Source organism: Dromiciops gliroides, chromosome 2 (assembly GCF_019393635.1).
Source record: "Dromiciops gliroides isolate mDroGli1 chromosome 2, mDroGli1.pri, whole genome shotgun sequence".
In the NCBI taxonomy this organism is placed as follows: Eukaryota; Metazoa; Chordata; class Mammalia; order Microbiotheria; family Microbiotheriidae; genus Dromiciops; species Dromiciops gliroides.
Window position 1 is genome coordinate 210769573 of NC_057862.1, and position 22292 is coordinate 210791864.

Sequence of the window (22292 nt, forward strand, 5' to 3'; positions counted from 1 at the left end):
ATTCATAGGATTTTTAAAATATTATTTCTTTTATTAATATTGTTCGTGTAATAAAAAGATATAGATATAGCTTTTTAAAGGCTTACACAGCAGTAACCATATGCCGTTCATCTAGTACTGCTCCTTTATTCTACAAGTGAGGAAACAGGAAACCGGGAGCAGGGAAGTGTCAGACTTGGAAGCTGCAACAACGTCTTCCATTCCAGTTCCGTGACTCTTCACACCAAGGGAATCACTGACTCCATTCAACAAACATGTATTAACCATTACACCGTGTGTAAGGCACCGTGCTGGGCACAACGGGAGATACGAAGAAGGTTGTTACTGTTACAGCCCTGAGCTTTAGTTGAAAATAGAGATAGGAGCAGGCTTATGAAGAATACTCATGTAATTAATAATACCATATGGAACATGAAAAAAAGTCACCAAAGAGACAAAGCACTCTGCTAGCTAGGTAGCAGCCCAGGACCTGCAGTATGAAAAACCTGAGTAGATAAAAATCTTGAACTGGAGGCTCTGAAGGGGTTGGAATCAATGAACACAGCTAAACTACCTACCACCTTCTGTAAGAAGCATCTCCCAGGGGCAGCTAGGTGGGGCAGCTAGGTAGCACAGTGGCAGAGCACTGGCCCTGGATTCAGAAGGATCTGAGTTCAAATCCGACCTCAGACACTTAACACTTACTAGCTGTGTGGCCCTGAGCAAGTCACTTAACCCCAATTGCCTTCCAAAAAAAAAACAAACAAAAAAACCGAAATGATAAGCAGATAGATTTCAGAAAAACCTGGAAAGACATGAATTGATGCTGAGTGAAATGAGCAGAACCAAGAGAACACTGTACACAGTATCAACAACATTGTGTGATGATCAACTGTGGTAGACTTGGCTCTTCTCAGCAATACAATGATCCAAAACAATGCCAAAAGACTCATGATGGAAACGTTCCCCACATTCAGAAAAAGAACTATGGAGTCTAAATGCAGATTGAAGCATACTATTTTCACTTTTGTTGTTCCTCCTTTTTTGTTGTTTATTCTTTCTTGCTGGCTTCGGGAGGAGGGAGGGAAGGGGGTATGGGAGAAAAATTTGAAACTCAGATATCTTTACATGTAATTGGAAAAAATTTTTTTAAAGTACTGTAATAAAATAACTTTATTTTCTTTCTTTATAGGATAATTAGAGTGGTAGAACAGGGGAATGATATAGACATAGAACACTTAGATTTTAGCAAAGCATTTGACAGCATTTGTCATGTGACCCTTGTCAACAAAATGAAGAAATTTACTCTTCCACAATCACCAAATTTTCAGATGACATGAAATTGGGAGGGATAGCTATCATGGAGGACAGAGCTCAAAGCCAAAAAGCTACGGATAGGCTAGAACTATATGTAGACTATAATTATATGAAATTTCAGAGAGACAAATTTAAAATTCTACATTTGGGTTGAAATTATCAACCTCACAAATACAGTTTAGGAAAGACATGACTGAACTACAGTTTGCAAGAAAAAAAGATATGAGGGTTTTCGTGAACTACAGGCTCAAAGTGAGTTTGGTCTGACATGGCAGCCAAAAAAGCTAATGCTAAGTAGCATTGAGAAAAAACATTGTCTCTGCTCAAGCCTCTTCCTGTTTTAGTCCATTCTCCATACAGCTGTCAAAGTGACCTCATTAAAATGCAGACCTGATCATGTTACTATCTTACTCAATAAATCCCATTGGCTCCCTATGATCTCTAGGATCAAATAGAAAAGCTGCTATTTGACTTTTAAAGCCTTTCACAATGTGGCTAACTTCCTACCTTTCCAGTCTTCTTATTTTTACTCCCATATACTTTATTTTTTTTTAGGAACTTTTTAAAGTATTTTATTATTCTTCAGTTAGATATAAGGATAGTTTTCAACACTTCTTTTCTTTTTTTTTGGTGGGGCAATGAGGGTTAAGTGACTTGCCCAGGGTCACACAGCTAGTGACTGGATTTGAACTCAGGTCCTACTGAATCCAGGGCCAGTGCTTTATCCACTGTGTCACCTAGCTGCCCCTCAACACTTATTTTCACAGGATTTTCAGTTCCAAATTTTTTCTCCCACCCTCCCTTTCCTCCCTCCTCCCCAAGACAGAAAGCAGTCTGATATAGGTTGTATCCCATACACTTTACAATCCAGAAGCACTGGCCTTCTTACTGTTCCTTACACAAAACACCATGACTTTCCTCAGCTGCTCGCTATGCCTTGAATGCTCTTTCTGCTGACTTCCTAGGCTTCCTTCAAGAGTCAGCTCAGGGGGCAGCTAAGTGGTACAGTGGATAAAGCACTGGCCCTGGATTCAGGAGGACCTGAGTTCAAATCCAGCCTCAGAGACTTGACACTTACTAGCTGTGTGACCCTGGGCAAGTCACTTAACCCCAATTGCCCTGCAAAAAAAAGTCGGCTCAAATCTGAACTTCTGTAAGAGGGCTTTCCAGCCCCTCCCTTACCCCCCCCAATACCTTCAGTCTAAGATTACCTCCTATTTACCCTGTATATACTTTGTATGTAAGTTGTTTTTTTTTTCATATTGTAAGCTTCTTAAGAGCTAGAATTGTTTAGCCTTTCTTTATATGCTCAATGTTTAGCACTTTCTTAATAAATGCTTGTTGAGTGACTGATTGACTGGAAGAGCTGAAGATTATATCACTTCTAGAGTACTTTGTAGCTTTTCTGGCTGCCACATTTTAGAAAGGCCATCAATCAAGCAAAGTGCATTCAGAAGAGGGCAACTAGGATCCTATGGGGATTAAAAACTATGCTTTATGAAGAGTAGATCAATCAATCAGTAGGAAGCTACTTCCAGGAGAATTGTGATGATGTGTAAGAGAAATGCCTTGGAGATACTGGCACATGAGTGGACATTCTGTAACAGGTTGGCTCTTGCAAGTTGGCTATTCATGTGGTTGGGAGGGACCTTTTTCTGTTGGTTATGTAGTCAGAGCTCTGAGCATCTTCAAATAGGTCTGTCAGTTTCTGGTCCTTGGACTTTTTTGCTCATTCTTTTCCATTCTAAGTGTAGGGACTAGCATCTCCATCTTGGAGAATTTTGCGAGGTCAAAAGATTGAGCTGCATATATCTGAGTGAGACCCCAGGCCAAGTATTGCAACCAATCCATCATTAATACCTTTCGGAAGAGGAAGCAATCTTCAGGAGAATCTTCAGGGCTCCAGCCTTATAGCAGACATGGCACATCTGGACTTAGGGAAACTGTTATGTAAGAACTGAACAGCTTATGACCCTAATTTCCCCTAATTCCCAGGGACAAAGTCAGTGTAGAAGGATTATATCCCTGAGTTGCTAGGGATAATACTTGTACATTTGATCTTGCTATACCTATGAAGTCAATATCCTTTTACAAAAGCTAATTGATGTCAAGTGGTCCAATATTGCTTGAGTGATAGTTACTGGCTCCCTAAAAATGGGGGAAACATGGTGAGTGGGAGCTAAAGTCCATTGCGGTAGAGAAAACGTCATCCCCAACTCTTCAAGACACTTGAACTCTGAGGTGAGATGGAGCTCACCTGGCCCTGAGAACGTAGGGTCAGAGCATATTTCATTGCAGAAGGTATTTAGGGTGTTTGTCATCTTGGAAAGGAAAAGACTTAGGGGTCACATGATAGTTATCTTCAAGAGCCCATCATGTGAAAGAGGCATTAGATTTGCCAATCTTTGGTATTTGTAGAGCTCTCCTGTGGAAGGGGGAGTGTATTCATTCTGCTTAGGCCAGGACAGGGGAGGGGTGTTAGTTTTGGGGGTGAGCAGAACAAGTAATAATGGGTAAACATTGCAAAGAGATATATTTATACTTTATATAGGTAGACATTTCCTAAAAATTAGGACTTTTCAAACATGGAAAGGGCTGCCTCTGAAGGTATTGGGCTATACTTTATAAGTGATTCTTTGGCAGATACAGATTTAAACTAGATGGCATAAGAAGGATTTTGTTACTTTATTGGATAGTTGTTGTAGGGCCATAGGATAAAGACAGATATGGAGAGGACACTGACTGCAGCAGGGAACCTACAGAATTTCTTTTGAACTCCAAATGGCTTCCAAATATCAGCTTCCAACTCCTAGAAGGGATCTCTTTAGAGCACCAGGAATGGGAAACAGTGATAGGAGAGAGGAGGTAGCTTAGTATTAAAATCTTGAAGTATTTTATATAAATGTAAGGTATTAATTATCATAATTATTACTAGAGTCCTTCCATGAGCTCAAGAAATATGTAGGTGTGGTTCTGTGAACATGTCCTTAAACTTCAACCAGGGGATTGAGTCATACAACAAATATCTAAGATTGTTTACTGTATACTGAGTACTAGGCATAGATGAGACTAAGCCTCTGTCTTCATGAAACTTAGTGTATTATAGGAGTGGGACAGTAATACAAATAGCCATAAGAAACACCATTACATGATAAATGCATTATGGAGATTTTTTTAAAGTGCTCTTCATTCATTCAGCAAATATTTATTAAGCTCCTCCTATGTCCCAGGCTCTCTGGGAATACAAAGACAAGAATTAAAGAATCCATGCTTTCAGATTTTTCACATTCTTCTCAGAAGATACAATATGTTCACCAGGTAGCACTGCCAGTCCCTAACCTGATCCTATTCAATAGGAAGGGGCTGAGTGAATTCCAAGTCCATTTTGGTGGTTATGGTGCTCCACTCCCACTGAAAGGAAATACTAAGGAAATGACAAACAATTTGATTCTCAGAAAGACTTTTTCTTTTTTTAGCTCCATCTCTCCATGGATGGCTATGCTTAACCTATTAGCCTAGGGTATGCGGTTAATATGGTTTTAACCAATTAGATCATTTTTAAGCACCCACCTACCAGTTTAACCCTGCCTTCTCCCTTCAACTTGCTCTATTTCATTGAACTCTAATAACATGTCATAATTCCCCAAAAGAAAAGGCAGAAGATGTTCTGTTCCATAAAGTGTTTTGATCTTGGCATAGGAACCATAAAAAACACTGAACAATATATGATAAAACAGCTCCCAACTGCACATCTTCAATCTTTCCCAGAACAAGGCAAGATTAACGATCTCTTGTCCATCTTGAATTGTGAAAGTTCCATTAGATTCTTCTCCTTTTTTTCCATCCTCTCTACATAGCTTGAGAGCTGAAAGCCACTCATGGCATAGTTCCTGGCACATATTAAGTACTTTTATAAGTGTTTGTTGACTGACTGACTTCTGAGGTGGTGTACATTGGCAAATACAAAACACGGATATCTAGGAATGATATGGTTTGGTTTGTTTAGTTCCCCATGAGCAGACAAAGGGGAGTAGGAAATAAGACACAAGCCCCAACGAATGTTCAACTTGTAATTTTAGCAAGGTAGTGTTGTTGTTGTTGTTGTTGTTTTAATGAAAACTAGAGAATTCTGGAGTTAGACCTTGATTCCTACTCTCTGCATAGATGGAGAGAAACTCAAACTCACTTTGCCCCATTGACCATATTGCCCCCTCTGTTTCCTATCTATCTCTGACCTTGAACATAGCAGCTCAAGTTTCCTATGGCTAAGAAAACATTGCATCCCCTCTGACAAGATGGAATGTTGAGTTTGGGGAACAGATTGTAGTTCACTGACTGAAACATAGACTATATGATGGGAATAAAAAGGAAAGCTAGAAGAGTAGGTCAGAATTAGTCTGTGAAAGGCTTAAATGTCAAGCTGAAGAGCTTGTGTTTTATCCTAGAGACAATAAAGAGTTAGTTGCTAAAGATTTTTGATTGGGGAAGGGCAGTTAGACCTAACCTCAGAAAAATTATGTTGTCTAACATATGGAGGATGAATTGGAGAGGGGAAAGACTGGAAACTAAGTGACCAATAAGGAAGCTCATCCAACAGTTTAGTTGAAAGGTGATGAGGATGTCACCTAGTAGAGAGAAAGGAGAAGATGTAAGAGAGATTGTATATATTATAATACAGATGTTAGTAGTGAAGGTGCTGGGTGAGGGAGAGTCTTTCATGTAAATCCCCATCCACAGGTAAGTAAGCGTAGGTGCTGCTGCCTATAATAATGATAAAACATAGGAAACCATTTCTGGGGAGGGATGTTAGAAAGGGGTGATTCCTCCAAAATGGACCTACACAGTATGCATGGTAGTAAAACTTGTCCCTCCCCTCCTTTTGAGCCACAACATAGCTCAAAAAAAATTCTCTCTATTGTGTCTGAAGCTCTTGATTCATTTTAAGTTATATTTTCTGCTTACAATCTCTCCTGCTTCTGAGTTAGAGCTGGGCTGGGAATACTATCACAAAATGCTTTCAAAGTGTTCTCCAAAAAAAAAAAATGACCTCTGTCACCTTCCTGCATTTTATACTGAAGTGGGACATATCTATTCATCATTTTCTACCCCAATTCAAGTCTTCCCCCAAACCTCTCTCAGCACTACTAATATTAACCTCCTGACAAGGATTAGTGGCTACCATGTTTAATTTTATATAAAGAGAAATGATGACAAAGCAATGAAGAAATAGAGAACAAAAGTGGCACGATGTGTTGGATAGAATAGCAGCCATCTGCAGGCCACATAGCTAGGTGAAACAAGCAGCAGCTTTTCTCGCTTTGATTCCTTCTTCTCACGAGGAGAAAGGCTCAATTAATGAGAGTTGTGTCCTTCCCTAATTCTTTGTTTTCCCATGTAAAGCTATTAATGCTATTTTTATTGGCCTGGGTCACTTGTGGTGGTGGTGATGATGATGGTGGTGGTGGTGGTGGTAATGATGATAAATACATTTTCTGGCCAAGTCTGCATGTAAGACATAATCAAAAGCCCCAAATGTGGACCATGAACATATCTGTTTATAAAAAAAATGGGGCCCCATGAATCAGTTTCTCCTTCATATTTCATTGCTGTCTTTAAATGCTAAGACCTTATTTCAGTCAAATGGGTTCATTGGGGAGGTAGCATTGCATAGTGGAAAGAGCACTGGCCTGGAATCAGGAGTTCTAGCTCTGTCACTAACTAGCTTCAAGACCTTAGACAAGTCCTTTACCCTCACTGGGGCTCACTTGCCTCCTCTATAAAATGATCCTAATTCTGAGGTGCAGGAGAAGAAAAGTGATACAAGGCTGTACATGGGAAAGCTCACCAATCACAATCCATGCCAACACAGCAACACATTCATTGACTGCAGTAGCAGCAACAATGCTGGCCACTGGTTTAGATCTTTCTTTAGAGGGAAAAGCTGGGGAGCAAGACACTAGGACACCCTCACTCCTGTTGATACAGTTCCAAGATAGAAGATGAATCACACACACACACACACACACACACACACACACTGTAACTGTCTACTATTCTCTTCCCACCATATTTCCTTTCCAGTTTCGTCTGGATAGCAACATAGGTTTTGTTTTGATAGCATTAAAAGGACCCATCATCTGATTGGAGATGATGGCTGAGGGAGAGTAAAAGCTTACGAAAAGTTTTATACCTAGGTAACTGATCAATCAATCAACAAGGATTTATTAAGCACCTGCTATGTGTCAGGCACTATGTTAGACTCAAGGAAGACAAAGACAAAAGTAAAATACTCATTGACCCCAAAGAGCTTATATTCTATAGAGGGAGATGACATGTACAAAGATATTGTATGTGTAAAATGTGCAACAGGAACATAAATATGTGCAAGATACATACAAAGGGTATATATATATATATATATATATATATAGAGAGAGAGAGAGAGAGAGAGAGAGAGAGAGAGAGAGAGAGAGAGAGGCAGAGAGGGCACTGCTAGCTGGGAGGATCAGAGAAGTTTTCATGTAAAATGTGTTGCTTGAGGAATATTTTGAAGGAATCGAGGGATTCTGGGAGGCAGAAGGGAGGTAAAAGACCATTCTAAGCATAGGGAACAACCTGGGCAAAGGTTCAGGGAAAGGACATGGATTATCATGTGTGAGAAATAGCAGTAAAGTTAATTTGGCTGGATTGTAGAGTACAGGAAGGAAAATGATGGACATCTTCCATTTGAGATGCTTATGTGACACCAATAGATAGTTGGAGATGTGGCACCGGAGCAGAGGAATAAGACTAAGTCTAGATATGTAGATCTGGGAGTCACCTGTATAGAAAGACAACTAAATCCATAGAAATTGATAAGGCCCCCAAGAGAGACAGGTCAGAAAGAGAAGAGGATCCAGAGCTCAGTGTAGTATGGATGATGAACCAGCAAAGCAGACTAAGGAATGATCAGCCATATGGGAAGAAAATCAAGAGATCAATGTCATGAAAATATAGAAAAGAGCATATCCAGGAGTATATTCTTTATTTTTCTATGGAATCTGAGTTAGCATTCCTATTTTTTTTTTAATGGGAAAAGCTTATAAATAAGCAAGAGACAGGATCTGAACTTCAGAGTTAGAGTTTGCCCCAGCATACCACTCTACAGATGAGGAAATTGAGACCAGAGGTAACATGGCTTACATAAGGTTATAGATGTAGTAAGTGGCAAAGCCTTCTTTAGTTCCAAACCCAGCTCTTCTGCATTGTATCATATTGGGGATCTATCATTTATCTATAGATATACCTTCATGAAATCATTTGATTTGTTACTTTGAAAGAATGCACAAAGGCCATTTCCTTGGTATTCTTTCTGAAATTCCTGGGAAGATTCATGCTTATATCAATTGCAAGTACCCTGAGTTAATTGTCCCTTTTTTAAAACATTTATCCCTAAAATTAGCCAAGAAATTGTCTTTTTATTTTCCCAATAACTTCATTTCCATCTGGGAACCAATAGCTCCATATTACCTGGCATTTTAGATAAGATCCTTCATATTTCCATTTCTAGTTAGCCTAGGGTAAAAAAAAAATAAAAGGAAACATTCATAGGAAATTTGATTTATAAACTGTAGCGTCAATGTGTGTGTGTGTGTGTGTGTGTGTGTGTGTGTGTGTGTATAATTGTGAAAAAGAACTGCCAAACAGACCAAAATATTTGCAACTGCCAGTAAGTATATTTTCTTCACAATGAGAAAGTTTTCTTGGGAAACCAAATCAGACAGTTGCTTGGTGAGTACTCGATCTGAGCAAAAGCAGTTCCATGACTCAAATGCTGTCATTAATCTGTTATAAGGCCCCTTTCATAATTTCATAGATCTAAAGTAGGAAGTTATCTTAGAGGGCATATGGTCTAACTTTTCTCATTTTAATCAATAAGTCAATAAGCATTTATTAAGAAGCACTTCCTATTTGTCAGGCACCATACTAAGTACTAGGGATACAAAGAAAGGCAAAAAAATCGTTCCCTACCTTCAAGAGGTTCACAATCTAATGGGGGAGACAATATGCAAACAATTATGTACAACAGGCTATAGACAGGATAAATCAGGAATAACCAACAGAGGGAAGACATCAGAATTAAGAGGGATCAGGGAAAAGCTTCCTGTAGAAGATGGGATTTTTAGCTGAGACTTAAAGGATGCCAGGGAAGGCAGAACATAAGAGATAAGGAAACTAAGGCCCAGGAAGGTTAAGAAACTTGGCCAAGGCTGTGCAAGAAATAAGCAAAAGACAGGATCTGAACTTCAGAGTTTGAGTTTGCCCCACCATACTACTCTACAGATGAGGAAATTGAGACCAGAGGTAACATGGCTTACATAAGGTTATAGAGGTAGTAAGTGGCAAAGCCTTCTTTAGTTCCAAACCCAGCTCTTCTGCATTGTATCATATTAGGGATCTATCATTTATCTATACATCCACCTGTAAGGAATTAATTGTGATTTGGGGTTTCTATGACCCCATCTTTGGCTAAAATTAGAAACCCCGGCGCTGTCCATGTGCTCTGACCTCACTCCAGACACCTGCACACCTACATGGGCCAGGCCAAATTATAATGAGGATGTCAGCTGGTCAGCTTGAAGTTGCAGAGCTGCCTGTTAGTTTTGTCAATCAAAGTTGCCAGCCAATTAGCTTGGAGCTGTGTGTGTGTGTGGTTGGCTCTGTTTTCTGGTTTCATAGAAGTTTTTTGGGAGAAAGCCGGGGAGGAGTGAGCTCACTCTTGCATGTGCAAGAGAGGGAGAGAGATGCTGATGTGGCAGACCTTCGGACCTTCAGACCATCGGACCAGGCTGCTGCGCAGCTGGTTCTCCTTGGAACTGCGGATTCTGGGTGGTGGTGAGTTTGTGTTAGCTAGCTGGGTTGTAGGCAGGTTCGGGGTGCCTGGGGTCTTTTTGCTCCAGAGAATTAGATTCTAATTCCCATTAATGAAACCAGTTTTGTTTTTTTTTTAAAAGAGGCTGCTAATTTCCTTTCTTACCCCAATATTACAGTGAGCCACCCAGTTAATTCTCCCCATATTAAATTTGGCCCTTACACACCTACCTACCCTATCTATCCATCATCTATTACCTATCCATCCATTCATATATCATCTACCTATAATCTATCAATCATTTATCATTTTCTGTCATCTAGCTCTCTAGATATAGAACATGACAAAATTTTTGTATTTTTTTTCTAGACTCTATGCAGACCATGCTCCATTCTAATTGTTATTTGTTCTTCATTTTCAAAGAGGACCAATGACATCATGAGGTAATGTTTTGACTTGTGCATGAATTGAATTTAAGTGAGGCAGTCTCCACTAAGTATCTGTTCTGATTATCAGATATTGAGATAGTCAGTTTCTGGTCCTCTAAAATATTAATAGGATATAGTCCCTAAGGTCATTAAAACTTCACATTAATCTGCAATAAGGCTCAGACTTAATGTCTATTCTTCCTATATTTGTAGTGCAGGGGAGTTCAAGTGGAAAGGAGCAACCTACACAAAGATGGTTTTAATCAACCTTATTGCTACTTATAAGGGGAGAAGGACAACTCCTAGCAAGGACAGTTGTGATCTGTGGCTTCCATGTCTAGTGGGCAACACAACATGAGGGAACATTCATGCTTCATCAAAGGCCCAGTGCCCATTAGGGGGTCAAAGTTATATAGAATTTTAAACAAAGGGATAGTATGATACCAAAAGGAGAACTTGTTATTTATGTAAAGTGAGAGTATTTTCTAAATTGCCTAATAAGGAAGAATGGGAGGCAGCAAAGTAAGAATTTAATTCTATTTGTGCCAATTAAACAATAAGCTGGAAAGGGTTAATGCCCAGTCTCCAGTTTATTAGTCTTGGCATACTTGCACTTTGGGGGATCCAGGACTATGCCAACACACCTTTTGTCTACCTAACTACTCTTCAGTCTTCTTTGTAGAACCATCATTCATATCCTGTCCTCCAAGGCTTTGTCCTGGGTCCTCTTCTCTCTATATATTATCTTTCTTTGGGAACTCAGTTTCTATGAGTTCAACTGTCTATATTGTCAAGGGTTTTAAATGCTCAACAAATGGGTTTGTAGTTTATCTGAGGGACCGAAAGGAAGCAACTTAAGTTTCTTGAGCAGAGATGTGACATGGTTAGACTTAGCTTAGACATGATGAGTTTGATATCAATGGGTGATGTTTATGTATATATCATCTATCATATATCTATCTAGATGCAGAACAGGATAAATTCTCATTTTTACATTTTTTTCTAGATTCTATGCAGACCATGTTCTGTTCTAATTAGGACCAATGGATATTTTGACTTGTACATGAATTGGATTTAAGTGAGGCATAATTGCACATCAGTTCTGATTATCAGATATTGGGATAGTCTGTTTCTGGTCCTCTAAAATATTAATAGTTTGAAATAAAGACCCTAGAGCTCAGAAGATGAGGACTAGATAAATATCATGTGCATAGAAATGATCATTGAACTCATCAAAACTAATCACCAGGGGCATCTAGGTGATGCAGTGGATAAAGCACTGGTCCTGGATTCAGAAGGACCTGAGTTCAAATCTGTCTTCAGACACTTGACACTTACTAGCTCTGTGACTCTGGGCAAATCACTTAACCCTCATTGCCCCAGGGGAAAAAAAAAAGCTAGTCACGGGAGAGAATATGGATAGAGAAGAAGATCTGCAGGGTAGGATGTGGATGATGATCCTGTAAAGGAAACTGAGTAGACATAGGAAGGGAATATAACAGCACCCTGTGACAAAAATTCTGGAGAGTGGATCCAGAAGGAAGGGTGATCAAAAGAGCGAAACACTGCGAAGTGATAAAGACTGCGAAAAGGTCATTAGATCTAGCAACAAAGAAATTATTCATTGGTGACCCTGGAGAGAACAATTTCAGATGAGTTGTACAGATCGAAGCAAAATTATAAAGTATTAAAATATGTTGACATGAAAAGGTGGTGGCAATGAATGTGTTTTGCTTTTTCTAGTTTGGTTATAAAGGAAAAGTATAAGATAGCTTAAAATCGAGCAACAGGTGTTGGTTTTTTTCTGAATGGGGAAACTTGGCCATTTTTGGAACAACCACTGGGAAATTAGAGATTTGCATCATTTATATGGGGTTTCCTTTGAGTTTTTAAATTATCAATAAAGTATGAGTTGTGATTGAAATGATTTTTATATGTTGTTTTAGTCAAATGTTTCACTGTGGTTTGGGTTCTCTATTAAAGATGACATATTCCCTACAGGAAAACTTCTTTATATATTTTCTGTGATATGAATTGTCATATGTCTTATAAACCATGAGGTTTTCCCATATTCATTACACTTGTAAGGTATTTTTCTAGTTAGTAAAGACTCTATAATGTTACAAAAAAATGTGAGCTGACTTAGATGGCCTTTCTATATTCTTTTTTTTTTTAAGTCATAAATGTTTATTTGACCAGTAGCGGTAAAAATTAATGTCTTGCATGAGAAAGGCAATATTTATTATAGCCATTAATATCTTCTGGAATTTAACTCTACCTTCCTTCTTCCTGCCATCCTCATCAGAATCGCCAATCTTCTGAATCAGGAGGGTTTTTGTTTTTTTGAATAATATTTAATTTCCCCCCTAATTACATGTAAAGATGATTTTTAACATTCTTAAAATTTTGAATTCCAAATTTTCTCTTCCCTTCCTTTCCTGTCCCTTCCCTGTGATAGTAAGCAATTTGATAAAGGTTATACAATGCAATGATATAAAACCTATTTTCATATTAATCGTGGGGGGAAAAAAAGCCAAAAAATAAAACCCCACAAAAAAAGTGAAAAATAGTATCCTTCGATCTGCACTCAAATTCCATCAGTTCTATCTCTGGAGGTGGATAGCATTTTTCATCAGGAATCCTTTGAAATTGTCTTGGATCCTTGTACTGCTGAGGATAGCTAAATCATTCACAGTTGATCATTGTACAATATTACTGTTACCTTTCTACATTCTTATGCAGAAAACTGTATTTTTATTGGGGAAATAGCTGAACACATTATAGTTAATAAAATATTATTGTACCATAAGAAATGAAAAATAATAATTTAGAGACATTTGGAAACTTCTATGAACTAATGGAAAGTGAAGTGCAAGAACCACAACAGTATGCAATAAACACAATCACGTAAATGAAACAATCTTGAAAAGTCTTCAGAACTCTGATCAATATAGTGAACAATCAAGATTTCAGAGGACTAATATTGAAATAGGTTAACTGCTACTCAGAAGAGTTGGTGAAATATCTGTGTGGAATAAAGCAGGCATCCTTAGGCAGGGCAATATGTTGATTTGTTTACTTGGCAAGGCCTCAGTCAATAGAGAAATGTTTTTAAAATCAGACCTGTGATTTAATTGGTGTGGGGAACTTCTGGTGAGGAAAACTTTTATCAATGTAGATCACTGAACAGCTAGCTCTTCAATTTACAGGATTGAGAGAGTTGCCTTAAGTACTGGGAGGCTTCTTCACACTCACAAAGTCAGATCTGGCTGATTACAAGGCTGCTGTATTGCATGAACCTGCAGGGTGAGTTGTGGTGGAAGGAATGACAGTTATATGTGTGTGTGTGTGTGTGTGTGTGTGTGTTTGCCTTAAATTAGAAGCTTTAGCACCAGTCTTTGGGCATTGAGCATTTATTAAAGCATACCGGGTATTAGTCAAAAGAGAACACATGGAGTTCAGAAAATTAAGAAAAGGCCTATCTATCCTAGAGCTCCAGCCTGGTCTGGTTCTTCCTCAAGTCCTCCACCACAAGTCGGCTTCAACCATGAACTGCTAGAGAAAACTGCATGTGTAAGATTTTTATAGGCCCGGAGGAGCGGTGAGCCTTACAAACTGCTTCAAGCTGATTGGTTAGCATCATCCAAATTCATTGGTTCACTGGACTTGAGGGTGGTCTTGTGTTGATGTCATGGTCCACAGCCTCTGAGAACATTCCCTCTTGGGAGTCAGGCAGGTGTGGTTTTAATCAAGTCAACTTTAAGTGAGTTAATCAGCAGAGTCAATCAGTCTCACTTAATTCAATCAGTCTAGATTAATCTCCTCTGGTTGGGTCCTTTGGGCACTGAGAAAAAGCCCATTATATCTTACATATATATATATATACACACACACATATATATGTATACATGTAAAAATGTGTGTGTGTATGTTTGTAAAACAATAAAAAACTGTCCTTTTCCATTTCTTACTCTCTTCCCCTTGCTTCCAACTGTCCTCTGCAGCTCCACTTCAGGGACCAAGGAAGGGGATTAAGGAAACAACACAGGGTAACATGTGACATGGCAATGAGAGAATGGCAGTGTACTAGTTTGGTACACTAAATTAAATAAAGTGTGTTTTTACCCTGACTCTGGACAACTCTGTGACCTCATGTTCTTTTCTTCTCTCAGCTATCAGCTATTAATTGGGGGAGACAGTTGACTATATGACTGACATTTATAGAGTGAAGAATGAGATTTCAAGGAACCATAACCTATCTTGAGAATAGGCTTACAGACAGAAAGAATATGTATGCCTTCTTCCTTAAAACTAGCCCTTCTTGTGTCCCATGACCTTTAGTTCCTTTTAGTTAGTGCGATTCAGAGTCCCAATTCCCATCTATTTCCAAAGCAAACAAACTAGTATAAATCTTCATGACCACTTTCCTAGACTACTGCAGTAACTTCTTTACATAACATCCTCCACTCTTTTCACATTGAATACCATAATTATTTATTAAGTCCTTACTGTGTTCAAGGTATTGTGCTAAGTGCTGTGGATAAAAAGAAAGGGGGGGGGGGCAAGAACCTATCCTGAAGGAACATACAGTCTAATGGGGAAGAATTCACAATTTATAGCACTGCCAAAATAATCTTTCTTATAAATAGGTCTGGTGATGTCATTTCTCTGTTCAAAAATTTTTAGGGATGCTTTATTGATTTCTATGTACTTTTCTATTTAGCGTTCAAGGTTGTTCACAATGTGGAATCACTCTACTTTTTCAACATTTCATTTCATTTCATACTGTGTTTCAATTAAATTGGATGTCCCAGATCCTCTAAACGTGTACTTAAATCTCATGAATAGTTTCAATAGCTTGCCTTTAATTAAAGGTGAGCATCCCTCTTCAAGAAATTCTCATAAAACCAATGTAGTAAAGATCAGAAAGAAAACAAAATTTGGAGAAAAATTTTATAGTTTCTCAGGTGAAGGTCACATTTACCAAATATTTAAAGAACTTTGTCAAATTTATAAAACTACAAGTCATTCTCCAATTGATAAATGGTCAAAGGATATAAACAGGCAATTTTTCAATTAACAAACCAAAACTATATATAGACATATAAAATGCTCTAAATCACTATTGATTAGAGAAATGTAAATTGAAATGTCTTTGGGATATCATTTTACACCTATCAGAATGGCTAAAATGATAGAAAGGGAAAATGACAAAGGGGATAGAAGGGATGTAGAAAAATTGGGGCACTAATTCAGTGTTGATGAAATTATAAACTGATCCAAACATTTTGAAGAACAATCTAGAATTATGCCCAAAGAGTTATAAAACGCTTTGACAGAGAAATACCACTTTTAGGTCTGTTTACCAATTTGATTAGAGAAAAAGAAAAATAATTTACGTCCTAAAATATTTATAGCAGCTCTCTTTTTGGGGACAAAGAACTGGAAACTGAAGGGATGCCCATCAATTTGGGAATAGCTAAACAGGTTATAGTATATGATTGTTATGGAATACTACTGTGGTATAAGAAATGATGAGCTCGATCTTAGAAAAACATGAAAAGACTTGCATGAAATAATGAAGAGTGAAGTGAGTAGAACCAAGAGAACATTGTACACAGTAACAGTAATATTTGTTTTAAGAACAACTTTGAACAGCTAAGTCATTCTGAGTATCATACTCAAATCAACTACAAAGGACCTATGAAGGAAGATGCTATTCATATTCAGAAAAAGAACTGATAAGAAGTATGTGTAATATGGTTTTACACATATACACATATTTGTGTAATGGTAGCATTCTCTAGGGTAGGATGGAGCAGGGGGAAAGTGCTTGGCAAAGAGTAAAAGAAAACTTAGAAGGATGCATGGAAAAGAAGGGTAGCTTTGAAAATGATTCTTGTGTCTCTTAAGGACAAACTCTACATCACAGACATATGCTAAGTGGCACCGTGGATAGAGCACTGGTCTTAGAGTCAGGAGGACCCAAGTCCAAACACAGCCTCAAACACTTGATATTTACTAGCTGTGTGACTCTGGGCAAGTCACCTAACTCTTATTTCCTTGCCAAAGAAACAAAAAAAAAACCCTGTGAAAGGGAAACTCATAGTTTTATACTGAATTTTCTTTTTAAATTGTGCTGTGTACATGGAATTTTAAAAAAAATGTTGTCTTTTTGTATGGCAGTTCAAAATGAATTTTAAAAAATTTTAAAAGAAATTTCTCCCAGATTCCTATAAACACTTGCATGTATAAACATTCTATTCTACCCTATACCTTAAGATGGCCTTGTGAATCAACATGAGACAGAGCCACTATGGTAGAGAAAAGGTAAGGACTCCTCTGAACTCTCCCAAATTCCACTCCAAACAATTTTAAATAATGCCCCAAAAGAGAATTCTGAAGCAGCAAAACTCACAAAAGTACAGGATGAAACACTTTTTTAGCCCAAGACAATTTAGAATGTTGGCAGGAAAGGTCTCTTGCACCAGGGTGAGAGTGGATCATAGTACAGAGCAGCCAACATCCCAGAAAGGCAACTTTAGGCCAAGCAGAATTGGCCACATGGAAAAGATAAACAAAATTATTGAAGAAAAGAACTCTTTAAAAAGTTGAATCACCCAAGTGGAAAAGGATATATAAAAAGCTCACTGAAGAAAATAATTCCTTAAAAATTAGAATTGGGCAAGTGGAAACTGATGTCTCCATGACACATCAAGAAACAATAAAATCAAATCAAAAGAACGAACAATATAAGAAAATGTGGGGAAGCTAGGTGGCGCAGTGGATAAAGTACCAGCCCTGGATTCAGGAGGACCTGAGTTCAAATCCATCCTCAGACACTTGTCACTTACTAGATGTGTGACCCTGGGCAAGTCACTTAACCCTCATTGCCCCGAAAAAGAAAAAAAAGAAAAAAGAAAAGAAAATGTGAAACATCTCATTGGAAAAACAACAGACCTAGAAAATAGATCCAGGGAAAGAGAATTTAAGAATTATTGGACTGCCTGAAAGTCACAATAAAAAGAGCCTAAACATCATCATTCAAGAAATTATCAAAGAAAACTGTCCTGATATTCTAGAAACAGAGGGCAAAATAGAAATGGAATAAATCCATCCATCACCTCCTGAAAGATTCTAAAATGAAAACTCCCAGTAATATTATAGCTACATTTCAGAGCTCCCAGGTCAGGGAGAAAATATCACAAGCAGTCAAAAGGAAATAATTCAGATATCATGGAGTCACAGTCAGGATAACACAAGATTAAGTAGTTTCTACATTAAAGGATCAGAGGGCTTGGAATGTAAAATTCCAGAAGGCTTGGGTTACAACCAAGAATCACCTACACAACAAAAGTATAATCCTTTGGGGGGGGGGGAGTGGATATTCAATGAAATAGAGGAATTCCAAGCATTCCTGATAAAGAGACCAGAGCTGAATAGAAAATTTGACTTTGAAATACAGAACTCAAGAGAAGGCAAACAGACATAATGAGGGATTCAATAAGGTTAAACTACTTACTTCCTTACATGGAAAGATATTTGTAATTCCTAATAACTTTCACATTATTATGGCAGTTAGAAGGAGTATACATAGAAGGCATGAGCTGAATGTGATGGGATATCTAAACAAATGAAGTTAAGGAGTCAGAAAGAGAAATGAACTGGGAGAAAGGGAAAGGTGGAATGGGGTAAATTATCTCACATAAAAGAGGCACAAAAGAGCTTTTACAGTGGAGATGTGGGATGTGGGTGGCTAGAAGAGTGCTTGAACCTTACTCTCATTGAAATTGGCTCCATTAAGGAATAACATACACACTCATTTGGGTTTAGCAATCTATCTTAACCTACAGGAAAGTAGGAGCAGAAGGAGATAAGTAGGGAGGAGCTAATAGAGGGGAAGGCAGAATGGGGGAGGAGGCAGTCAAAAGCAAAACACTTTTGAGGATGGAAATGGGAAATACAAAGTAATCATGGCTGAAAAAATGTTTATAGCAAGTTTTTCTGTTAAGGTTCTCAAATATAGAGAGAATTTAGTCAAATTTATAAAAAATATGAGTCATTCCCAATTGATAAATGGTCAAAGGATATGAACAGGCAGTTTTCAGATAATGCAATCAAAGCTATTTATACTCATATGAAAAAATGATCTCAACCACTATAGATTGAATAAATGCAAATTAAAACAATTCTGAGGTACCATCCCACACCTCTCAGATTGGCTTACATGACATAAAAGGAAAATGACAAATGTTGGAGGGGATGTGGGAAACTAATGCACTGCGGGTGGAGCTTCAACCATTCTGGAGAGTAATTTGCAACTATGCCCATAGTGCTACTAAACCATGAAAACCTCTGACCCAGCAATATCACTACTAGATCTGCATTCAAAGAGATCAAAAGGAAAAAGTAAAAGGACTTATATGTAAAAAAATATTTAAAGCATTTTTTTTCCTTTTTGAAGTCCTATAAAAACATGAATACTCTTTGACCCAGTAATACTACTACTAGGTCAGTATCCAAAAAGAGATAAAAAGCAAAAAGTTAAAGGACATACATGTACAAAAATATTTATGGTAGCCCTTTTCTGATGCAAAGAATTAAAAAATGAGGAAAGTTATTCTCAGCAATACAATGATCCAAGACAACTCTGAAGGACTTATGATAAAAAATGTGATCCATCTCCAGAGAAAGAACTGATGGTGTCTGAATACAGATTGAAGCATAATTTTTTTTAGTTTATCTTTTGAATTTTTTTTGTGTGTTTTCTTTCACAACCTGACTGATATAGAAATGTTTTGTATGACTACACATGTATAACCTATATTGAATTGCTTGCATTCAAAAAGGGGGGGGAGAGGGAGAGAATTCGGAGCACAAAGTTTTTAAAATGGACATCAAAAATTGTTTTTACATGTAACTGAGGAAAAATAAAATTCTAAATCAATGGGAAAAAAGTCAACAAGGTTCACTAGGAACTGTAATGTAGCTATTTCAAGAATATATTTTTGAAATATTATTCAGTAAAAAAATAAAGAAAAAAAGAAAAACCTGGACTTAGAACTGATGCCAAATGAAATGAACAGGACCGGAACACTGTACACACAAACAGCAATATTGTATGACATTAAACTGTGAATGACTTAGCTATATTCTTAGTAATACAATGATCCAAGACAATTATGAAGGACTTATGAAGAAAAATATTCTTCATCTCCAGAGAATCGAGTGGAGTCTGAATGCCTATTGAAGCATATCTTTATATTTATTTATTTATGCTTTATCTTCCTTGGGTGTTTTTTTTTCCACATGACTAATATGGAAATGTTTCACATGACCACACATGTAAAACCTATAGAAAACTGCTTGTCTTTTCAAGGCGGAGGTGGGGGGGGGATGGGGAGAGGGAAGGAGAATGTGGAACTCAAAAAAACTCAAATATTAAAAAATGTTTTTACACATAATTGAGAAAAATATAAAAGAAAAAAGGCATACTATGTGTGGATGCTTCTGGGAAATCTAATTGGCACAAACAAGGGGCCAAAGAAGGCCATATCTTATCCTTAGTAAGAAAGGCAGGCTATGTGGAATGTATATTTTGGCATGTATCACTGAAGTAATTTAGACTCAAAGATGTATCAGTGTTAAGGTGAATGCAGTATCTCATTATGATTCAGGCCTCAGGTGGGATAGATTACCAGGCCCACCTTGGGTGAATTTGAGTTTGTCTATTGCTCAGGTACTGTGAATTAGACTCTCATAATCTCAAACAGCAATCTTTTGAGTTAGTCTATCAGTACCTATGCTACAAGGGAGGGGCCTAGAAATAGTAGGAGGAAATGACTGTAAACTTCTCCCCACCCCTCCAGACACCTCCTACCCCCCAAAATAAATAAAAAATCTTCACCATTTAAAAACACTAATATTCTTGTGAAGATGCTATGATTATAAATCATTGAACTCTACAGTCTCTAAAGAATCAAAATGGTGAGTGATCTAATGGAGAATCATAGTATTAATTATGGCATGTGAAAGAAGTGACAAAAGATATAGGGAACATATGATTGGAAAAGTAGATGGACTGCTTATCATAAAGCAGAAGTGTGAGATAATACAGTCTAAGTACTGCATTTTTTTTTTTTTTTTGCGGGGCAATTGGGGTTAAGTGACTTGCCTAGGGTCACACAGCTAGTGTTAAGTGTCTGAGTCTGGATTTGAACTCAGGTCCTCCTGAATCCAGGGCTGGTGCTCTATCCACTGCGCCATCTAGCTGCCCCTAAGTACTGCATTCGTGGAATGTTGTTTTTATTTGTCCTTTGTTCTTGAAGAGAACTAATGTCATCTTGAGGATGATGTCTTGATCTGTGTGTGATTTGGATTTCAGTGAAGCAAAAATGTGCAGTAACCAGCCACATTCTGTTCTCCGGAGTTATCAGAGTCCACTGGCAAGACAAAAGTCAAGACAACTGACTATTGGTGGAATGTCAGACTGAGAGGAAGGCCCCTAGAGTCTTGGGGAATTACACAAAATGATGTAATCATTATGACATCAACCTATCAGTGTTGGTGTCTTATTCCTTGTTAGATTTAAATTCCTCAAGGTGATGTGTTTTTACCGAAATGTATCTTCCCCAATTAACTAGAAGTGATCTAATCCCCACACTGAGGGTTATGTTGAATGGTCATATCACAACTTTAAACAAGAGGAAATAAAACTTGCCAGTGTATCAGAAGTTGTCCCTACCCTTAACCCAGATCATACACTAAAATGCAAAAAAGGATTTTAGAATTTCAGTAAAAAGCAGAATAAAAGAACCAGGATATATAAAGGATCTGTGTAGATACTACTACCACTTTCTCATAATGAAACGGTCTATTTTGTCAGCTGAAACCATACCTTTTATAATCTGTGTATGCTCTATAGCAGGGGTTTTTATCCTGCAGTCTATGAACCTATACTTAAAATACTGATAACTGCATTTCAATATAATTGATTTCTTTTTGCAATTTTGTGTATTTTAAGCATTAAAAATATTTTTCTGAGGGGTCCACAGGCTTCACCAGACTGCCATAGTGGTCCATGACACAAAAAACTGCTAAGAATATCTCCTCTATAGCAAATGATCAAACGTAGAAATATAATTAACCTACCAATAGCACATCTAGCACAGCTCAAAAAAATGCTAACTCCTTTCCCTCCCCTCTTTCTACCTCTCAAATTCTTGTACTAAAGCTTAACCATTAACTCACCCCAGGCCATCTTTCTTGGTTTGATTTAGAAATGGGAGGAATCACTAATGGAGAAAAACATCTCTCATTTCTACTCATTTCCAAATGACCTTAATTTTTCTTTGAACTTCTTATCAATATTATGCTTTCCTTTAACATTTTGTATCAACTTCACACGCCAGTCAAGGTACTATATAGAATTTAAATTGCAGATAGAAACAGTTTTCTGAAATCTGTTCTATTAAACTAGTCTGTACCAGTTATTTGGACAAATTAATTATTATTAAAGGTATGATCATAGTTCATAATAACTAAAAGTTTTTAAAAACTGACTTATCAAAACAGATTGTGAAACTAAAAAGATTACAGACAGAAATAAAAAAGCAGAGTAATCTTTATTTAGTAACTTTTGATATTTAAAATACAACTTAGTTGTTCATCCACCAAAAAAAGGATAGAATCCTTAATGTTCAAACAGTGCTTTGGAA